Raw genomic sequence first — 12,831 nt, forward strand, 5'->3', positions numbered from 1 at the left:
CTCATAAGTTCGTGGAATAGAAGAAATCTCACTCCAATAGGTAAGATAACCATTATTAAAACATTGCTAATTTCACAATTTAATCATCTTTTTATAGCTCTTCCAAACCCACATGACTCTTATATAAAAAAAGTAAATAACATATTATACAAATTTTTGTGGTGCGGAAAAACTGATAAAGTTAAACGTGATGTTATAATTAAGTCATACGAACATGGTGGTTTGAAAATGATTCATTTAAAATCTTTCATAACAGCACTAAAGGCAACGTGGGTACGGAGGATCTATAAAGAAGATGCTAGTTGGACTTTAATTCCTGAAAACTACATGGATAAGTTCTCTTTAGCTAATTGTGGAATTCATAAATTAAAAATTACATGTGAAGAATGTAAAAATAAATTTTGGAAACACGTTTTAGAAGCATGGTATCAAACAATAGTGTCGTCCAATTTATATAGTGAAAAAATATGTGAAAATCCTTTGTGGTATAATCACAATATCCAAACAAACAATAAGACTGTTTTCTGTAAAGAGTGGTATAGAAAAGGAGTGCTTTTTATATATGATGTAATTAAAGAAGATGGTTCTTTTTATAATTTTGTAGAATTTCAACATAGATATGATATAAGGTCCAATTTTTTAACTTTTCATAGTATAATTAGTGCTATAAAACAGTTTATAAATAGTAAACAAGAAATCTTTGCTTTAGAAAAGAGTATTTGTTTACCTAATATACCTTTAAATCTTAATATTATATTAAGGAGGACTAAAGGGGCACAGGATATTTATGCTGTTTTATGCCGAAATGATACAAAACCCACGTCACAAAGGAAATGGTCTACGGTTTTTAACATTCAGGACAAATTATGGATAAAGATTTATGCATGTCCTTTTAAAACTACTGAAAGTACTAAATTAAGATGGCTTCAATACCGAATTAACCATAGAATCTTAACTACAAACACACTCCTACAAAAAATGGGAATAAAACAAAATTCAACTTGTACTTTTTGTAAAAGATTTCCAGAAACAATTGAACATCTATTTTGGGATTGTGGTAAAGTATGTGAAATTTTGAGAGAACTAAAACAATTGCTTGCAACCAGTAATATTGATTTGAATTTTGACAAACAGGAATTTATATTTGGACAATTCAGTTCAAAGGATGCTGATTTGATAGTGGATAATCTTATCCTATTATTGATTAAACAATACATTTTTAAAATGAAATGCCTAGAAATAGAACTCAATATAACAAGTTTAAAGAATCACATTCTTTTTGAACTTAAATCTCATAAGATATTGATAATTAAGCATAAAAACTGCAAAAATAATATAGTCTTGCTTAATAAAGTAGAAAAATGGCTTCTCTTATAAAATAATGTGAACAATTATCATTATACTATAAAGAAAAGTTTGCAATCCCCCCCCCCTGTGAGTGTGTATGTGTATATGTGTACTATGTGTACAGTATATAATTAGTCTCTTGTAAAGAGGTGTCCGTTGTGAAGGGAATTGTAATCAATGTAATGTATGCTTGTTGCTTTGTGTGTAAATGTGTTGTTTATAAAAAAGAAAAACTGAATAAAAAAAATAAAAAAAAAAAAAAATTAGTGTTACTGCTATCACGCCAAGGTGTTCGGCATCACAATGCGGTAATAACGAGTTACTTTTCTGTGGAAAATCTGAAGGACAATCAGAAAAATGTATGTGCCATTACCGGTTTACTTCGAGGAACATCGAGAATAAGGTGATGACAGGTTCGTGTCAACACGATGAAGAAACAAATTGCAAACTACGTCATCGAAGCGATTACCGATGGCACGTGATATGTCAGAAAACGCAATGGTTATATCAAAAGGGAAGCATTCTATTTGGGAACCTCATCATCGACTAACAGCAATCAAGACTACTGCGTTGCTACCCGTAAAGTCATCACATGACTCACTCTTATAACGCTGACGTGTTCTGTCAAACAAACTGGGATATGCATCAAAGGAACTAGGATTTCGACAATTCCACAGGCTATATCACCCTTAACGTTATGGGTATGAAATACTTACCTCCGACCTGACCTCACACAAAATTCCACAACAAACTAGGCCTACATATGACTTTCATCGTTCTACAAATGACGTTAATAATGATACCCTACTTGCTTCAACTACCATGTTAAACAGGACTGACTATACTGTTATCAAAGGCATATTTACATCAGTGAAACCATTAGAGTCGTTAAGCGAACCCTTAAAACGCGACCAGACAACAAATATACATTGGCCTATCTTAGATGAAGTAACGATATTGCAGTCGAAGAGCGAAGCTAAAAATGACGACCGAACAACAAACATCTTGGAGCCAATCTTAGGTGGGGTGGGGACATTTGTGGTGCTTGTTATAGTTGGTGTGATTGTCATAGTTGTTCGTTTAAGAAAACGTAGACGTAAATCAAATGCTAGAGCCCAACCTCCTCGTGAGTTAAACCATTTGTCTACGAGAAAACGGAAGCAAAACCAGTATATCAACTGTGTCACTGAACATCGAGGAGGTCGGGAACAAAGCCATGCTTTAGATACCGGATAATACGGTTCACTTAAAAACGGCAGGACAGATTCCAAGAACGTATTGTTTGACTGGTATGACCATACTTCAGAAGCTGGAGATAACATGTAAGGACGTTTGAATCAGAATGGTAGAGGAACCGTGTCCCCGGAGAACGCTGATATATACGACCATTTCCGAGCCGTCGTACAGCTCAATGGCGACACGTACGACTCATTCCAGACCGGGATTAGTCTGGAGGACTGTTCAGATGACTACTATAATCATACTCATGTTGGAGAAGACTATGGGTATCTACAAAAAGAAGGCAATCCTAAGGGACAAGGAGACGAAATTTACGATCACCCCCGAGGACAAGGCCAAAGTAATGGAGAAACGTATGACTCCTTCCAGACAGGACGATGTCGAGAGGACACTTCAGAGGATTGTTATGTTCATACTGGTGTCAGTGCTGGGAATGGGTATTTACATAAGATACGATGAATGTGGTGAAAGGAAAAAGATGAATAGATGACTGACTAAATATGTTCCAAAACAGATAATAAACTACTTGAAACCGAAATTATAATGTTAATAATATCCTTCTGATTTACAAGTAGTATTTGTAAATATACTAAAAGGAGGTCGTTGTTTTTTTTGTATCGTTAAGCTATAACCCTCGTTGTATACTACAATGAACAGTATGCGTTGTAACGGTAAATATCTATATTGTATGCAATTGTCGCCGTGTACTTCCACGGTTGCACAACGAATACAAGCAAAGCGAAGCGTTTTATATTTCTATGCTTCTATTGACATGAATCGCTTGTTGATAAAAGAATGATACATCAAAGTCTGTAAATGAATAAGGGTAATCAATAGCTTGGTGTATTTTAAGTCAAATGCCATTACATTACTTATGATATGCTTCTGTGGCAGATTTCATATATACACAGTATTATGTTCGCCCTCTTACTTCGAGCTAGAGGGGATTTCTCTTTAACGCAATCGGTAAAGTGGCGGACTGCGAAGTTGGGGTGGCGGTTTCGATCCCTGGTGAAAGCACATCACTCTCTTTCCTGTTGCAAATGATGTCCGTGGACCTCCCTGTGTTAACAGGGAGTACGAACCATGGTTGTTTTGGTGTTCGAGGGCGAACACATTAAAAAATGGGAGAGTAGTTTGGCAGAATTTAATTGTACATAGGATTACGGTCGCCATCAAGCGTCGAGCTTGAGCGAAATTCCCCGATCGCCAGTGAGAACATACTACTCTTTTTCCAGTTTAACAAAACAAGAAACGCACAAAGTTCCCGCTCTGCAGTACACCTTATCTGTAAGGAAATAATGGAATATTTGGTCAGGTATTACATCAAGAACGATCTGCCTTCTCAACAATCTACCCTAAAATCAGCCAAGCGTGACGATGTCATTGTGTGACTTTGTGAGCTTCCTTAGTCCAAATCACGCGGCGTGATCAAGCCAAGCCAGAGTTTTTCAAGCAAATAATCTCAACGGATACTCTAAGTTCAGCTACATTCATTTTCCACGTTGGCATTTTGATTTCGCCATTGACTGAAATGCCACGCGTAACGCAAATTCAGAGGGGTAGAGCAATTGCGATGTTGATGGATGGTCATAGCCAAACTGCTGTCGCACGGCAGTTTGGTGTTGGCCCGTGTACAATTAACCATCTCTGTACACGTTTCCGTGCTACTGCGTTAGTTTCCGATCGTCCCAGGAGCGGTCGTCCGCTTGAAATGACCGCACGACAAGACAGGGCGATTCGACTGTCGCACTTGCGCAACAGATTCAAGAATGCTGTAGAGACTGCGTCGCATACCTTAGGTACTCATGGCAGACCCATTAGTCCTCAAACTGCCAGGAACCGCTTGCGTGCCGAGAGAATCATTGCGCGCCGACCTTATGTCGGGCCACCTCTGATACCACGGAGGCGGCAAGTTCGTCTGGACTGGATGCGCAGACATGGCCCGAATAGGTTTGGGATGCGTCGATGGAGGCGTGTGATGTTCACCGACGTGTCTAGATTCTGTCTGTATCGCTCAGACGTAAGAAAAAGGGTATATCGCAGACGCGGTGAGCGTTTCGCCGACGCATGCGTGGTTGAACGCGATAGATTCGGTGGGGCTTCTGTAATGGTTTGGAGTAAAATCCCCCTTAGTGGTCCTGGATCAAAACCTCAATGCCGTTCGATACAGAGACCAGATACTCCAACCACATGTCCTTCCACTTCTCAGACGTCATAACCTAATTTTCCAGCAAGTCAATGCTCGACCGCATGTTGCCAGAGTCTGTCGTGTTTTGTCACGGCAAACAACGTTCAGCCTCTGGAATGGCCCCAATATAGCCCNATGTTCTCATGAATTCAATGCATAGGAGAATTCGTGCAGGGATTCGTGCAAAAGGTGCCCATACCAGGTACTGAAGTGTCATTTTGTTTTTCGTGGGTATCCCACTTTGAGTAACTACTGATGACACGAGTGACGTCACACAGACTTTTCTTCTACAGTATTGTAAAGAGTAGACTTGTCCCTTCATATTGATATAAAATTTTGTACAAAAACCCCAAAATATCATAGGCTATTGATTGCATAATTTAATTGTGCGTTTCTTTTTTTGTTCAGTATACATGTATCAGTATATGCGTTAAAAGTATCAGGATTGGCGAGTTATGTATCAAATGGTTCCCAAACGCCAGCTTTCCTTTCATCGTAATGCGATGAGTTCCCCTCATTGTTACTTCTAATTTTTAAATATACAAAAATGATCTTCCAAAGATATTTGGATCAATTGGAACCGATATCAAGCATCATTAACATGTTAAGCATGGATATGCTGTGTCAAATGCTTGTAGGGCAAAAACGTTTCTAAATTGTGTGTTATAATCAAAGTTAATAAATCTTGGTCTTTTGAACATTTGTTTGTGTTCTGATATGCCTACTTTTGCTTCCTTAATGCATTTCTTTATACCATATTTCACACTTTTTGATTAAGAAATTAAAAGAGGTGTACTTTTTACGTTACTCGTCTCCTCTGAATATTACAAACCCAAATTACACATCCAGTTATGTTTAACTACGTTTTAACTACTTGATATTTTTACAACTGGGGACAATGTTTTGTTTTATTTATTAACAAGAACAAAATATTTGTTTACTTAATTCATTGCTGCGTCGTACCGTTGACATGTGGCGTTTTATTCAGAAAGTTAAGAAAAAAAGTTTTAAATTGTCATTGAAACGGTCAGTCTGAAGTTGAAGTCTGAAGTTGAAGACTCAGATATTCATTTCAGCTTAACAAATCACAAACTGACTTATCTTTAAAAAGGAACTAGAAACAAAATAATTATAAAAGACTCATTAGTCATACTGTCAGTTGACGTATCCATATTACCAGCAAATTTGTTATTGTCGATATATCAAAAATCTATTTTTTAAATAATTATTTATTAGATAAGTCATTGGCTCAGTTGTCAATGTGTGCTGATATCTTTTTGTTTTGTTAAGGGACAATTATTGTTTTGTATTATAAACTACATTGACCTTCAATTTCGATAAACATTATTGACAAAGAAGATTGTCAAAAGAATTGGACAACAGGCATTGACCTTGCATTTTAAGCAACCATAACGTTGCTGCATCACGGATTTAAGTTACCGTCTTACCCTTTTCCACTATAAAGTAACCCAACCCAACGTCTGTCATTTTCATACTTCTGACAAAGGTTTTTTTATTTCAATAACTTAGCTTTCATTTTTAGTATTTAAGTTAAGTTTAAGTTTTAGGAATATGAAACCAGATTGAAAACAGAAGAAACATGTGTCACATTTCCCTACAACCACTACAGTTGCGTCACTAGAGTTGTGATCGATTTCTAAGCTAACCCGGACCTTTTTCTTACATGCGGATAATTGATTATTGTTTTATATTTTTCTATCTTTAAATTGTTGCTGTGACTTTATTCGAAATCGAGTCCGTTATTTTCTAATTACATGTTGCTTAGAAGTTTCATGCTCTTTATGAGCATCACGTTTAGCTGGGAGCCGAAGAAAAGAAAGTATTTTTATTCATTTATCGGGTCATAGTGCTTTACGACTTCATCCTTGTCAGAGTTTAGCTTGATTTTATCAACGACATATGTTGCGCCAATAAGGTATTAATGTTTTGAATCAACGACATACTTTCAAAACAAATTCAGTAGCAGTTTCATATGGAAATAAATAACAAAGGAATTCGTGCTTTTTATTGTATAATGTACTCATCCGATAAAATGGGCATGATATTGACAGGAACACGCACAGCAATTTAAACAGTATGGTCGGGTGAAAACTCTAGTTACAAAGATAGTAGTGTAATGAACATGTGCTTGTGAAGTTATAAACTGGGCGCGTAATTAACACTTTATGTCGAGGATTTCGAGCTGGAGTGTTGAACAGGCTGTGTACATATATAATACACGTGCGCATAGCAATATAGCGATGTCATATTTGCATATACAAGAATTTTAATCAGGAGAGTGAATAAAAATAATATACCCGGAAACAACGTTATTAACACGGAAGGAAAGCTTACTTTATGCTGGTGCTTGGATATCATGTAAACATATCTGTAGTACGTCGAGTTTAACATTTTGACAGGCAATCTCCAAGACCTGTTGTCTTCGGAAATTTAAGATACTTAAGAAGAATAAACAAGATAGGCAACCATCACCCGCGCAGAAACGTGCATGTTGTCTATATATGTATCTGGTTGGTAGAATGACACATTCGTTGAGCTCAATTTTTACAGGTAGAATGGACTCATATTTATACAAAATAGTGCAAAATAGTTTCCCAAATTCGAATTTTTTTTTCAAGAAACTGCAATATGCATGATAGTGCTCTTTAATTATATCCACATTAGACATAAGAATCAGAATTGTCTCTTTATTAGTCTACATTACGGCAAGTCAGATCCATGTAACACAACCAAACAGTGTTTATATGTGACGTTTCGATGACTAGTACGGTATGTACTCTGTCACCTTCATCAGACAAATGACCAGTGAAGCGTATGTACACAAAGGTGTAAAATATGAAGGTAGCAATTCAATTCAATTCAGTTTATTCTCTTTACAATACAAAGTATAGAGAAACATATTTACAAGATCATTTACAATATTGTTGTTCATAAGGTAAGTCACACAAGCACTACCTAATCAATATTATTCAAATAATTCTTATCATGGAGGGTATATATTATTAAAGATTATTCTTATAAATGCACATAGTTTTTTCAAGGTACGTACATGTTTGGAATTCATCAGCTCGTTAAACCTTAAATGTGTTAGGTCTTATATAATAATACTTCTCTAAATATGTTTTTTTCTGAATTCATTTAGTGATCGACATTGCAATAGGTAGTGAAATTCATCTCCAATTTGCTGGCTGTTACAATATGTGCAAATTCTATTTTGACGGTCAATGCTATTCCATCTTCCGGTCTCAATGACAAATTTGTGATTCGTTGTTCTAAATTTGCACAAAACATGTATTTCGCTATCAGTTAAAAGATCTAAATAATCTTCAAACTTGCATTGTTCTTTACAAATTCTATAACATATTGTTTTCGATGAATTAAATACATCATTCTCCCAATTGTGAACAAACTAACCAGTTATAGAGAATTTGTTGAACATTTAATTTTAACCAGGAAGTATTCAATTCTTCTAAGAAATGTGCATTCCCAATGTAAGTTAATCCACAATCATGTAATATTTGTTGCATATAACTTAAATATTGGACTGCATTATTACCATAAATTTGATTATGACATAGCAAATTATACATAATAACATTTAATTTACATTCTCTGGAATTAAGCATTTGTGACCAATACGTTATCATTCTGGATTTCACTGAAATAGATAATGGACAAGTACCAAGTTCTCTATAAACCATATAAGAAGTTGTACTTCTCTCGAATAATTAGAGTCGTATCGTCTGCATACAATAATATAAAAAGTTTGATGTAGATATGAAATTCTTCTTCTAATTTACTACTTAGGCACTGTAAACCCTTAACATTATTACGAGTCATACCATCTTCAAGGTCGTTCAAGTATAAACTGAATAGAAAGGGAGATAAATGTTCCCCTTGTCTCAAACCGTTATCACATGGGGGAAAAGTAGAACTGTGACCATTAAAAGTTATCTTAGACTTAATGCCTTGGTACATGTACATATTGTATATGATAGCGTACATTTTGCCATTAATTTGGTTAAATAACATTTTGTTCCACAGTCCATTCCTCCAAATTATCGAATGTTTTTTCGAAATCAATGAAAATGCAGTGAAGGTTTTTTTCCGTCATATTAGTAAGATTAATTAATGAGAACAATTCAAAAATATGATCAATAGTTGGGTAATTCTTCCGAAATCCAGCTTGGATTTCACATATCAAATTGCACTCATCCGAGTACTTCTGGAGTCTTTCGTTCAAAATACTAGTAAATAATTACCAAAGCAGCTAACAATAGTGATGGGTCTATACATGTTTGGGTCTTTAGACGACCCTTTATTCTTAAAAATTTGAACAATAGAGCCCCTTACCCAGCTCTCCGGAAGTTTTCCATTGCTAAAAGCCACATTGAACAATTTAACATATACATCTATCATTTTAAAAGCAGAGTGTTTTATGTATTCGTTCCCTATGTGATCCTCTGAACAGGCCTTGTTATTTTAAATAAATGTATAGCAAGTTCAACCTCCTCTCTTGATATCTCCCAATTTAAAACATCATTAACATTTATCAAATGTACATCAATATGGTTATTAGGGGTATATCACCAACGTCAGCATTAGCCTTTATCAGATTTACATCAATATGGTTATAAGGGGTACATTTGTATCACCAACGTCAGCAGTAAAATCTTTAAAATAATCAACAAGCAGATCAGTTGATATATCATTTTTCTTGTTTTCTGTCTCCAGAAGATTTTAAAAGTTTCCAATAATCTCTAGGATTATTACTTCTCATTTCTTTCATTTTACGTCTAAGATCCTTTCTGAAACGCTTAATTCTTTTATCCATTGTACATTTATATGCTTTTTCTGACTCTTTGTATTTCCTTTAAAAATAATCATTTTAATGACGTCGGTATTGCCCTTTACAACGTCGACACAACGTTCTAGCTTGTCTACAATCACCAGCAAACCAAGGGTTCGAACTCCTATTCGACTTCTTGTAGTTATTCGTTTTGGAGATTTTAAAGGTACCTATAAAGAGTTCATCGAAACGTCACATATAAACACTTTCTGGTTGTGGTACATGCTTTTTCATGCAAACTGAGAAATACACGACGAGTTTCTAATGTTAAATACAGTAAATGTTTAAGTGGTTTGAATTCAGTGATCATATACATTTCTTGTAGTTTAAAATAAGGATACAAAGAAAAAGTTAAGTAATACTAAAAGTAACATTTACAAAAAACTGGTTGTCGAGAAAGTAGACATATTTCCCTCAATGGCATTATATGTCTGTATCATTACACTGATATTTATGTGAAAACCATATCAGAATGCTGTAGGCTAGATTGTCGTCTACGTAGCGATTGTTGCACACACTCTCCATACATTCTGTCCAAGAGGCGCTGCTCAATCGTACGTGTGATGGGGCATGTTTATACCAGGTAATAGATAAAATGCAGTAATATACTGTAAAGGACAGCAATGAGAAATAGCTGATTAATTTCAGTAACAGTAGATTTATGAAATACAGTTGAAACTTTAGACAAAAGACAAAGCTATTTTTCAGTCAATAGGAACCCAAACTAACACGGGGCTGGCGTAAGATCAGTGAAAACCCCACGAAATCCGTATGGTGACGATATATTTTTCGAAAAGAAAAATGGGTTATGCATCACTTATAAACCTTTTCAACGTATATCTCCTCCACACAAATGTCGATACCCTTCTCACCTAAAAGAACGGGTTTGCAAAAATATATCCAATACTTTCAATTTCAGTATCAGTAGATTTTAGACAAAAAACAAAGACAAGGATACCGCACTGTAATAGTTTTGCATATTCCCTTCGAAAAATAATTAATTTAGGTATTCTGGTAATGAAAATCAACTCCTTCAACATTTATGAAACACTTTGTTTACGTATGAAGAAGGCACATTGCCCTGTAACTAAATCGATAGCTTTAACCATGGGTGAACAGAAAGGTCACTAAACCCTATACGATAACGTTTTGTTTATGGCATGTTATCATTCGGCTTCAACAATACTGAGTCTATACGAGTATCCCGGAAGTTCGATGACAAACTTTATCAACAAGTATACTTGCGAACAGTAAACAGCTTACGTATAGCCTGTTAAAAATGTGTTACAGATCTTTGTTGATTTTACACATTGGAATTATTCTTGTGGACATGAACTCTGCTCAGGAGCATGTTAAAATAGAACAGACAAATGGATATAAGGATATATGGAAGAATATGAGTTCGACATGTTCTCTGCTGGGAGCAGGACGTATGGAGAATAAGTGGGAGAATAGAATAATTGTGGAAAACATAAACGACATCACGGGAACAGGGTGGATATCAGCTCACGTAGAACGCCAGGGGACGCTGCAGTTTTTAGGATGTGAGTATGGAACTGTACGTGCTAGTACTCCAAGTTTAGAAGTAACACACGATAGGATACCACAGTGTATCTACTTCTGTAGATCAAGTAAGATTGTTCTTCATCGAAACTTTTGTTATTGCACTAGCAATGTTATTTTTAAGGGTCATCGTTCTCTTTGTTTTGCGTCGCGATGCGGCAACAATGAACCACTGTTTTGTGGAAAATCCGAAAAACAGACGACCAAAAAATGTATGTGTCGATACAACAATGTCAGTATAAATGCCAAGAGTACCGTGATGGCAGATTTATGCCTGAATGTAACCAATTGTGTAGTATATAAACAACCCCAATACCAATGGCTGATATCTTGCGATGAGGGATGTACGTTTCATTGGAATGGATATGTTATGAGAGAGCTGTTCTATTGGGGAATCTTATCGTCAGCCATCGGTAATCAAGACTATTGCGTTGCTATTAGTAAAGTCAACCCAACTAAAAGACTGACACTTATAACGCTGCCGTGTTCTTCTAAACAGACTGGAATATGTATCAAAGGAACTAGGATATCGACAACTCCACAGACTACACCACAGACTACTCCACAGTCAACGGCAAGGACAACTAACACGGACGATTTAACATCACGGAGGTCATTTCAGTCGTCAAGTGAATCCGTGAAACACGACCAGAAAACAAATATAGTGACGACATTACAGTCGCTTAGTGAATCTAGCGTAGACGACCAGCAAACAAATATCCTAGGACCTATTATAGGTGTAGTGGGGTCATTTGTAGTACTTGTCGTGGTTGGTGTGGTTATCGTAGGTGTTCTTGTAAAAAAACGTAGACATAAAGCAGACACTAGATCAAAACCTTCTTATGAATTTAATATTTTCTCTACAATTAAACAACAACAAAACCAGTATATCAACTGTGTCACTGAACATCGAGGAGGTCGGGAACAAATCCATGCCGTAGATACCGGAGCCTACAATACACTTAAAAACAACAGGACCCAGTCCGAGAACGCCGTGTATGACTTGTGTGGCGATACTTCAGAAACTGGAGATAACATGTATGGACGTTTGGATCACGGTGGTAGAGGAACCGTGTACCCGGAGAACGCTGATATATACAACCATTCCCGAACCGTCGTACACGTCAATGGCAATACGTACGACTCATTCCAGACCGAAGTAAGTCGGGAGGACTGTTCAGCCGACTACTATGATCATACTCACGTAGGAGAAGACTATGGGTACCTAGAAAAAGGAGGTAACCACAAGGGGCAAGTAGACGACATTTACGATCACACTCGAGGTAATGGCAATAGTAATGGAGAAACGTACGACACCTTCCAGACTGGACGGGGTCGCGAGGACGCTTCAGAGGATTGTTATGATCATACCAGTGTCAATGCTGAGTACGGATGTCTACAGAAGGGAAGTAAGGTTACCGACCTAGGTGACAATGATTACGATACAGTGAAAGTGGCGAAAGGGAACAGATGAACAAAAGATATTTTAAACGATTCAATCAAAAAGACAATATTGTAACCTTTTCCTTTATATGTATATAAACTGTATGTACAGTCTTCACTTTAATATCATGAAAAATATAGCTGTCGTTATATAAATCATTAACCGTATTCGGTGTTC

This window comes from Mizuhopecten yessoensis, unplaced genomic scaffold (genome assembly GCF_002113885.1).
Source record: "Mizuhopecten yessoensis strain PY_sf001 unplaced genomic scaffold, ASM211388v2 scaffold716239, whole genome shotgun sequence".
Lineage (NCBI taxonomy): Eukaryota > Metazoa > Mollusca > Bivalvia > Pectinida > Pectinidae > Mizuhopecten > Mizuhopecten yessoensis.